At 52.1% G+C, this 9,984-nt stretch overlaps 1 pseudogene; it reads left to right on the top strand.

The window, feature by feature from the left end:
- Window positions 1-5,037: 5,037 nt before the first annotated feature.
- LOC146546210 (putative Bax inhibitor 1 pseudogene) lies at window positions 5,038-5,829 on the top strand (annotated as a pseudogene).
- Window positions 5,830-9,984: the final 4,155 nt, after the last annotated feature.

The raw sequence follows: 9,984 nt of genomic DNA, 5'->3' as shown, positions 1-9,984 counted from the left end.
TCCGTTGTTGCGACCGGCCACGTTTCGCTATCGAGGGCTAGGGGTCGAGGAAGACCAAGAGCAGCAGCAGCAGCAGCGGCAGCAGCAGCAGCAGCGGCAGCAGCAGCAGCAGCAGCACGAGAACTCTGAGGAGGAGGAGGACGAGGAGGAGGAGGAGGAGGAGGAGGAGGAGGAGGACGACGACGAGGAGGAGGATAACGACTCGACCGCCCGAACGCTCGCAGACGAGGAGGAGCGCCACTCGGAGGATCAGGAGGACGAAAACGATGGGGTGGATAGGTATTTCGGGGAAGAGGATCGCGGTTACGAAATGGCGTCGCAACTCTGCCAGGACGGCGGCTCGCAAGGCGAGTCGAACCGCCGAGAGGGAGAGGAAGAAGCAGGCGCCGACCCGGGGCGGGGGACTCGGGAGATTTGGCAAGAGGACGACGCCGGCCGTGCTGCAGGTGGCGTTCATGATCCTGGTCGCGATCGCGGCCGCGGCGCTGTCGGCGAAACTTGTGACGCAGATGTAGCCGACGATTATGACTACGACGATGACGAAGAAGACAAAGACTATGAAGAAGAAGAAGAAGAAGAAGAAGAAGAAGACGTCCTCGCCGATGATGATGAAGAAGAAGAGGAAGAAAAAGAAGAAGACGTCCTCGCCGATGATTATAACGATGACGATGAAGAAGAAGACAAAGACTATGAAGAAGAACTAGAAGAAGAAGAAGAAGAATTAGAAGAAGAAGAAGAAGAAGAAGAAGAAGACAACGACGACCTCGACCCGCCGGGACGAGGCCCCACCGAAGAGGCCGTGGCGGCGGCGCGAGACGAGGCCTCCGCGTTCATGGCCTACTTCCCGCCGGAGATAGAGGACTCGGTGATCGCCATGACCAACCTGGAAGCGGACAGGCGCAGGCCCGCCATCGACGGATGGAAGCCCATGGGCCGCGTCGAGTTCCGAGCCTACGTGGGGCTGCTCGTGCTCGCCGGCGTGTACAGGTCCCGGGGAGAGGCCTGCGAGAGCCTGTGGGACGCCGAGAGCGGCAGGTCCGTGTTCAGAGCCACGATGCCGCTCAAGACCTTTCGAGCCTACTCGAGCGCGCTGCGCTTCGACGACAGGGAGACCAGACGGGCCGGGCGAGGCGAGGGCGGCGGCGGCCACGGCGATAGCTACGACAAATTGGCCCCCATCAGAGCCGTGTGGGACGAGTGGTGCGTGAGGTTGCCCGCCATGTACCGCCTGGGACCGGAGGTCACCGTCGACGAGAGACTGGTGCCGTTCAGAGGTAGTACGTGGCGTGTGTGTGTGCGTGTGTGTGTGCGTGTGTGTGTGTGTGTGTGTGTGACTGGGGGAAGAGAGGAGGAATAGGAGCGGGAATGGCGAAAACAGGCTAGCTCGCTTTGTTGTATACTCGTGTTGGGTTCCGCGTTTGTGCTTTCGCATGACTCTTTATGTCTTCCACGCTTGCAAGCAAGCAAGCGCGTTCTCTGTCAAACTCACGTCTCTTCTCCTTGCGTTTCTGCCCCAATCTCCCCCACACTTTCCCACATCTCTCTCTCTCTCTCTCTCTCTCTCTCTCTCTCTCTCTCCATCCATCCATCCATCCATCCATCCATCCATCTCTCTCTCTCTCTCTCTCTCTCTCTCTCTCTCCATCCATCCAGCCATCCATCTCTCTCTCTCTCTCTCTCTCTCTCTCTATCTCTCTCCATCTCCATCCCCATCTCAATCCATCCCCATCTCCATCTCCATCCCCATCTCTCTCTCTCCATCTCTCTCTCTCTCTCTCTCTCTCTCTCTCTCTCTCTCTCTCTCCATCAGGACGGTGTCCGTTCAGACAGTACATGCCCAGCAAGCCGGCCAGGTACGGGATCAAGATATGGGTGGCGTGCGACGCGCGTTCCAGCTACGCGTGGAAGATGCAAGTCTACACCGGCAAGCCCGACAAGCGCGGCCCTCCCGAAAAGCACCTGGCCACTCGAGTGGTCGTGGACCTCACCGAGGGATTGACTCCGGGACGCAACGTCACGTACGACAACTTTTTCACCTCGCGCGAGCTCGCCGACAGGCTCTATCGCGAGAGAGGCCACACCGTGCTGGGCACTCTGCGATCGAACAGACCCGAGATCCCCAGAGAGCTGCGCTGCGTCAAGGGCAGGGCCGTGGGCTCCGTCGAATCGGTAGTACTCGGCGGCTCCGCGGGACGAGGGGGAGGAGGACGAGAAGGAGGAGGAGGACGAGAAGGAGGAGGAGGAGGAGGAGGACGAGGGCCCGACACGATCATCCTCTCCTACGTGGCCAAGAAGAACAAGAACGTGCTGCTCCTCACCACAGCTCCTCGTTACCACCATCGCTCCGGCCCCGAGCCCCGGCCTAGCCGCCGCATCAGCAACAGCATCGGCAGCAGCAGCAGCAGCGGCAGCAACAGAAGCGGCGGCAGCAACAGAAGCAGCGCGAAACCGCCCTTGGTGCTGCATTACAACCGCACCAAGGGAGGCGTCGACAACCTGGACAAGGTTGTGAGCACGTACAGCTGCAGGAGAAAGACCTGCAGGTGGCCCGTGGCCCTTTTCCACAACATGGTCGACGTGGCGGCCTACAACGCGTTCGTGCTGTGGAGGGAAATTCACCCCGACTGGATGCCGGGCAAGCTCAACAAGCGAAGGCTCTTCCTCGAGCGACTGGGCAAAGCGCTCGCGCGCCCCATGCTCGAAGCCAGGGCTTTAGCGCGAGGAGGAGGAGGAGGAGGAGGCAGCGTCGCGGCCCGAGGCACTGCCGCCGAGGCAGCCTCTAACGCTACGCCACGCGACTCCTCTCCGGTCAAGAGGCGAAGGTGCCGCGTGTGTCCCAGGAGCAAAGACGTCAAGACCAAGATCCTGTGCCGCGAGTGCCGAGTGCACGTGTGCACCAACTGCGCCGTCACGTACTGTCCCAACTGCGCCGCTTCTTCCCGCGCCGCCGCTCCCCAGACGCCACCGACGCCGTGATAACACAAGCGCCCCGCGGGGGTCCTAGCGACCCCCCCACCCTATCATCATCATCATCATCATAACACATATATGCCCTGGGGGGGTCCTAGCGACCCCCACCCTAATCACCATAACACACATATGCCCCGAGGGGGTCCTAGCGACCCCCACCCTATCATCATCATCACCACCACCATCATCATCAATACCATCCTAATAACAACACACACACACACACACACACACACACACACACACACACCTCGGGGGGTCACCGCTACCCACGCCCCGAGAACAGGCGGGCGCACAAGGGTTAAGGCAAAGAAGCGCCTCGACGCCAAAGCTTTCTTCACGTTGTAAAAAAATATGCAGCCACAGGGGGGCGTTTTAAAAACACACCCCCCTGTCGCGCACGGCCCTAAAGGCGTTCCCCGCGCGAGCCCCGCCTTTCCTTCCTGACAGAGATCCTCCTAGTTGAAATACCTGCGTTTTCGCGCAGGCTCTATGGCGCGCGGCCAGCGGAGGCCGCCTTTTTTCCATCCCCGGGTATGTTGATATGGTGCACGGCCGGCAGAGGCCGCCCTTACATCCCACGGTATGTTGACTGAATGTACACACTAACACAACGTACACAGAAGAAGGGACTAATGCAAGTGTGTATCAGCAACGCCGCGGAATGACAAATATAACATCTTACCATGTTTCCTATGTACTACGATTGCCGCTTTGTACATTGTGCCACAATAAACATGAATCACAAGAAACGTGTAACTTTATATGTCATATATTGGCCATTGCTTCGCAGATAACACTTCTCTCGATGACAGAGGCCCGCCAGATCCACTTCGTACTACTTCTGTTTGATTTGTAATATAAATAAATTACTTTAGACGTCTTTGATTTCAATGTTTTTATTGTTATATTGGTTTATATTGGTTACACATTGATTATACATTGGTTACACATTGGTTACACATTGGTTACACATTTGGTTACACATTTGGTTACACTGGGTTTAAGGGCGCCAGGTGTGCTTCTTGTAGATAGCTTCAGTGTTAAACAGAGTGTGTCCGGTTTCAGCTGTGTACCAGACGGAAACTTCAATTTCCATACGAACATCAGTAATGTCGACGGCTAGTGTACTCATAAGACGATCGCATTCATCGTTGATGTCCACGGTAAGTCCAGTTGCGGGGCCATTGATGTAATGGACATCACTCCAATCCCCTAGGACAGATCTGATGCGGTATTTATAAGTGACATCCTTTCCGTCGATTAAACGCTCGTGAGATCGGGCTTCGAAAACACAAGTTCCAATTTCACAGCTGACGGTGGGGGCATCAGTTACAATTGCACAAGAAGGCTTGAACACGCCGCTGTATTTAACTCCTTCGCAGTCTATCTCAACATTGTACTTTTGAAAACTTTGAAAAACGTATGTTGAGCCATCATCGGGATAGAAAACAGAGCGTGTAGTAGAGCGTTCCATTAGTCCCACAAAGGTATGGTTTAAACGTCTGGATTTGTATTTAAAATAAAACACACAACGAGCGTCGGTGTCTCTTTTGTACTCACACCTGATTTGGTTATTGTAATCGGTGTTGTAGTGGAGGTTTTCAGGCATTTCAGCTTCCGACCACCCGACACAAGCTAAAGAGCTGGCACACAGCGCGGCAATTAGAGTGATGAAGGTCAACATGGTCTTCACTGAATGGTTGGTCAATGCAGTAGTTGATTTCTCTCTGGAGAAGTATCATTAATATAGAGAATTGGTGGGGTGAGGATATGAATAAGGTGCGGTTGAAATGACGTTAACAAATGGGGAAACATATGTTCATTTGTCGAGCTCCCGCATCTGGTGGTTACATTGGTTTGATTTTTTATTTATTGAGAAGTCGAGATCAGTCGATATTCAAATAAAAACCAAAAACCTCAGACTCGTCTTGGTTCTGTATTTTTATTGCCGCTACGGTGAATACGCTTGGTGATTGAACTCTGGTTTTTTTGTACCGTCTGCACTGACTCATTACAAACCAATATTATAGGACGTATCATCCGATCACAGTCTCTGGTTTCACCATGAATGTGTTTGACCACAGCGAGACAGATGCTCTCTTCCAGTTCTCCCACATATCGCACTCCACCCTGGAACACTTGAAAAACGTGTACTCAAGCTTGGCAATTTGCATGTGTCTGGCCGCTGTCGGCTCCTACGTCTACATCTATCTGGTCGCACGCCTGGTTACAGTGAGTGCGGTGTCCCCCCTCGCAGTCCTGGGGTTGTTGATCTGTCTTGCGGTGGCTACCCTCACGTCACTGGGGTTGTTTATCTGGTTTGCCGTGACCCCCCATAACCCTGAGACAGAAAGGAAAAGACTGGCTATCCTCGAAGGATTTGCCTTGCTCACAGGTTTTAGCCTTGGACCCATACTGGACAGTGTCATCGCCGTCGACCCGAATATCATCGTGACCGCCTTCGTGGGAACCTCTGTGATTTTCATCTGCTTCACTCTCAGCGCCTTGTGCGACACACCCAGGAGCAACCTGTTCCTCCGTGGCACACTCATGTCCGGCTGTTCTATTCTGTTCCTGGTGTCTCTGACGAACGTGTTCTTCGGATCTACGCTTCTGTTTGAGGCGAACACATACCTGGGACCGCTCGTCATGTGCGGATTTGTCCTGTTTAATACTCAGCTCATTATCGAGAAAGCGGAGAACGGGGACAAGGACTACATCTGGCACTGTGTGACCTTGTTTATGGATTTCATTAGCGTTTTTAGGAGACTGCTGATCATCCTTTCCACGAAGGAGAAGAACAAGAAGACGTTCTCCGAACGTATTGTGTGCAACATGATAACAACCGATGTGTGAAATGAGTGCGTGTATGCCGTATTATTACATTGCCTAAAAGAACACAAATGCTGCATGCTTCTGTTCATGATTGTTTTATTGTTGACAATAAACAAAGACTACAACATTTCATGTGAGTTGTTTGTGCACTTGGAGAACGAGATTATGCTAGATTGCAGGTTAATGTAGAGCGCCGCGTCTTGCTTTAGCCGGCATTCTGAGGACTTTGCGAGTCCTCAGCTGCAATACGTTAATGTCGTCGGGCTCAGCGATGGCCGGCCTGTCAGCAGTGTCGCTGCTCCGAGAGGCAGCTTGGTTCGGCCTCAATGCGTTGGTGTCGTCGGGCTCGGCGACGGCTGGGTCGCCTGCGGTGCCCGTGCTCTGGGAGGCAGCTTGATTCTCAGCATTGTCGGCCGAATCGGAGGCCATTAGCTCTGCGCCCAGAGCGTATAGGCAGATATAGCCCGTTACCTCCGCCATGATATTCCAGACCGGGTCGATGTCCACAACGCCTCGTCTCAAGACGCGAGCGGTCTCGCTGGGACACTTAGCAGTAGGCTCAACCTTGACTCTCACTGTGAACTCGTGGTCCATTTCAAGAGTGAACCACATTTCGTAATCGTCCTCGGACAAGCCCGCATTGTCGTGGCCTGCGCATTTGGGATCGCCCGAAGCCTCGTGTAACTTGTCCACAAACCTTGCTATTGTCCTGGCGGTGACATACAAATCCTTGGCGTACTCGGCGTGGTCGACGGGGTGTTCGTGCACGTAACGGAGCATAGCCAGACACCAGCTGTTGTTCCCCGTAGCACTCAGCGAGTGTCTATACAGAGACATGTTAGACATCATGACCTTGAATGTTAAAGTAAATGGCTCGACCGTCTTGGCGAACTCTGCAAACGTGTCCAAGTAGACCTGCCGTTTTGCGGTAGAAGTCGCAGACGATTGCGCACCGTCCAAGAGCACTAGCTGGGCGGTCGGGTTCATCTCGGTCTATTTGTATTATGTTGCTATCCTCTGCAAAGTTCCTACGTCTTGGGTGACGGTGTGACTTGTTCGAATGCCGGTGAACATAGAAGCAGGGGTTCGGTTTTATGTACTCTGTTTAACCATGGGGTAGTTGTAGGGGTAGGTGGGGGTGGTTTACGGATCGGCTGTGCGTGCAGGCACTCCAACTTGCCACTCTCGTTTCTGTTTATGCTGCAAACAAGCGGTGAAAAGGAACGTTATCACATATGAATGGCCCATAACATAATCATTCTACCAATATGGTTTTTTTTGCACATCGGACCAACTCACGAGATGTTCAGCGTGTGCACCTAGCTCACCTTTCCCAGCACGATAATATCCGCTTGCCTCTAACCCCCTCAGTGGACATGCACAACAGCTGGGCAGAATGGACAGGGTGTATCCTGGTGACGCTGAGGCAAGAAACGTATAATATCAATCACAGTGTTGTAGATCAAGTTCAAATTGTAAAATGTCCAAAGACACACTTGGAGACTTACACCAACTCCTCTCTGTCACAACTTGGCCGCTTTGGGAAGACTCGAAAATCCGACTGCCTTTAACGACCCGAGTCCTGGGACACATGCAACGTCCTGGCGTAAATGCAGCAACAGGGAACTGTATGATTGCAGTGAGGTTAGCGTAATAGCGTTGGTGATAAAACAGACACCCTCCTAGACTCTACTAAGCAACAAATGTGGAAACTAACGACAGAGTGCACTGAGGTTGAGACACACACACACACAGACACACACACACACACAGACACACACACACACACACACACACACACACACACACACACACACCTAGTATATAGACTCATTTCTAGGTAACAGTTCAGACTAGTGATGGGTAGCTGAGGCCTTGTGAAGCGTTTCAGCACATTCCCCAAACTGTATGGACACTGCTCCATACTGACACCTGCTGGACCTTAAATATCATTGCAGGCAATTTACTTGAGACTCAAAACAGACACTGATTCAATGACCTAGTCATACTTATATACACTGTATACACTGTAAGGTATTGTAGTGTCCATAGAATCATTTTATATCTTTTATATTGCAAATATTGTAGACATCTTTAAAATATATTGTGAATGACATTAACTGAAAATTAAAATAAAAGCATTGTGAATGTGTTTTTATTACCCATTTGACTCAGAGTTTATTGTAAATGATATTAGCATCAAGGGACGCGTGGAGCTTGGAATCCACCTCGACCTCTGTATATTGGAAGCTGACGGACCTGTGTGGGTGCACGTTGGTACTAGCACCGATCAGGAGATCCGTGGAGTCAGAACGGTGGTGGTTGTGATTGAGTGAATGTCTTCATTTTGTCAATGTGATCTCCCGAACATAATTATACACAGTTGGTCACGCAAAGATCACATCTGTTGTTACTACCACAGACTGTACATAAAACCAAATAAAGTTTGTCTTGCACGTACTATAAACTGAGTCTGTGAACGTTTTGGTATTACACAGCACACGTACTCATACATAGCCGATGATACAGAATTCAAGCTGATACGCGGTAACCCCTTTTTTTGTTTTATTTGACAAATGGTGATTACAATGTCAACACATACATGTACAAACATCACAATGCGAGCAAACACACGCCCATTCTCTCGCTAAAACGTAGTAGAGTACAGCTGCGCAAGACTATGTCTATGCGTGACACATGTTACACTGAAAGATACAACCTGACCGTTTCTCCGCGTGCACATTCTGCACAAACAGGATTAGGACATTCGCAGCTGGCGTGACCGCAAGGCTTGATGTACATCTTAGCCTTAGCACAATCCGAGCAGATTACATCCTGTGACACGCTACTCATACGGACGAACCGGTACCAGGTCCACCGGGTTTTACAGTAGAAACACCTTCGAATCCCTGACACTGTCACGCTTTTCAGGATGCAATTCTCACATGCAACGTGTCCACAGTTAAACACACACATGTGTGTCCGTTCATAACAACAGGGACACGTGTATAGATCTGTAGGTCTTCCGATTGACACAGGAGATGTAGAGGACGTTGACGGTTGGGGTTCGTTGAAAGATGCGTCGATTGTCGCCTGCAACGCGTCCACGTCGATTACCTCCTGCGACATCCCATCCCCCCTGTAGCTCCCAGGCCCAGGTCTTTGTACCGCGGCGGGCACTGTAGCAGAAGACACACGACGGGGAGGTAGCCCCATTTCACGTCGGGAGTGATCGTCCATGACAGGTGTACGCGTGGTCTCCCACGAGTTAGGACGTCCAGTGGGCACGGTTCCATTGTAGCTTTGGATCTGTAAGCCGAATGTAGGCTCGGTGCAAGACCTTTCGGCGTAATCCCTATCACTTGGATCGGGGCAGGTGAAGTCTACGGTGTTGATAAAATAAACAGCCCCGCAATCGAGTTCGCAGTCCAGAATGTCTTGAAGCGATAACTTTGAACACAAGTTCTTGTTGTACGGTGGTAACCAGGAGAGGAAGGTTCTTTGTACTTTTTTGCAGTAGGCAAATAGCTTCTGTTCGGGCACCAATGCGTGCACCACCGCCAGCGTCTTGGTTCGCTGATCCTGTACGCATTTCCATTTGCTTACATGGAAACGCTTCATGTACACGGCCCGCGGTAGTGCCCGCTTGGCGTCCGGGGTTGTGGGGCGTACAATGCCGGCTATGATGTGCTTATTTGCCAAGGACATGACTGTAGACACAGCACAAGTCTGCTACCCTGTGCTGTTCTGTTAAAAAAGCTCCTGCTCTGGGTCGGCCAGCCCGGAGCTGCAGGTCGGCTGGAACCCTGGGTCGGCCAGCCCGGAGCTGCAGGTCGGCTGGAACCCTGGGTCCAGTTCCAACGTTCCCGACCTGCAGTTCCAACGTCCCCGACCTGCAGTTCCAACGTCCCCGACCTGCAGTTCCAACGTTCCCGACCTGCAGTTCCAACGCTCCCGACCTGCAGTTCCAACGCTCCCCGTATCTAGAGTTGAACTAGTGATTTGATTTTTGTAGTTTTGTCCGTTTGGATGTCGAGATGGCGAGCCACCCGGCCACCGCTTCGTTGTGGTGGGAATCATAAACCTATGGACTGAATTAAACCGTTGACACATGACCTATCACAGGTCCATGGAACTAAACTAAATCTCATACTGGCCTAAACCTCATCCCACCTC

This window comes from Mchenga conophoros, unplaced genomic scaffold, assembly GCF_057382185.1.
Source record: "Mchenga conophoros isolate Kocher_MC1m ecotype Shallow Benthic unplaced genomic scaffold, M_conophoros_male_GT1.1 unmapped_scaffold_4, whole genome shotgun sequence".
NCBI classification, from domain to species: Eukaryota; Metazoa; Chordata; class Actinopteri; order Cichliformes; family Cichlidae; genus Mchenga; species Mchenga conophoros.
This window is presented reverse-complemented; position numbering and strand designations above follow the sequence as displayed.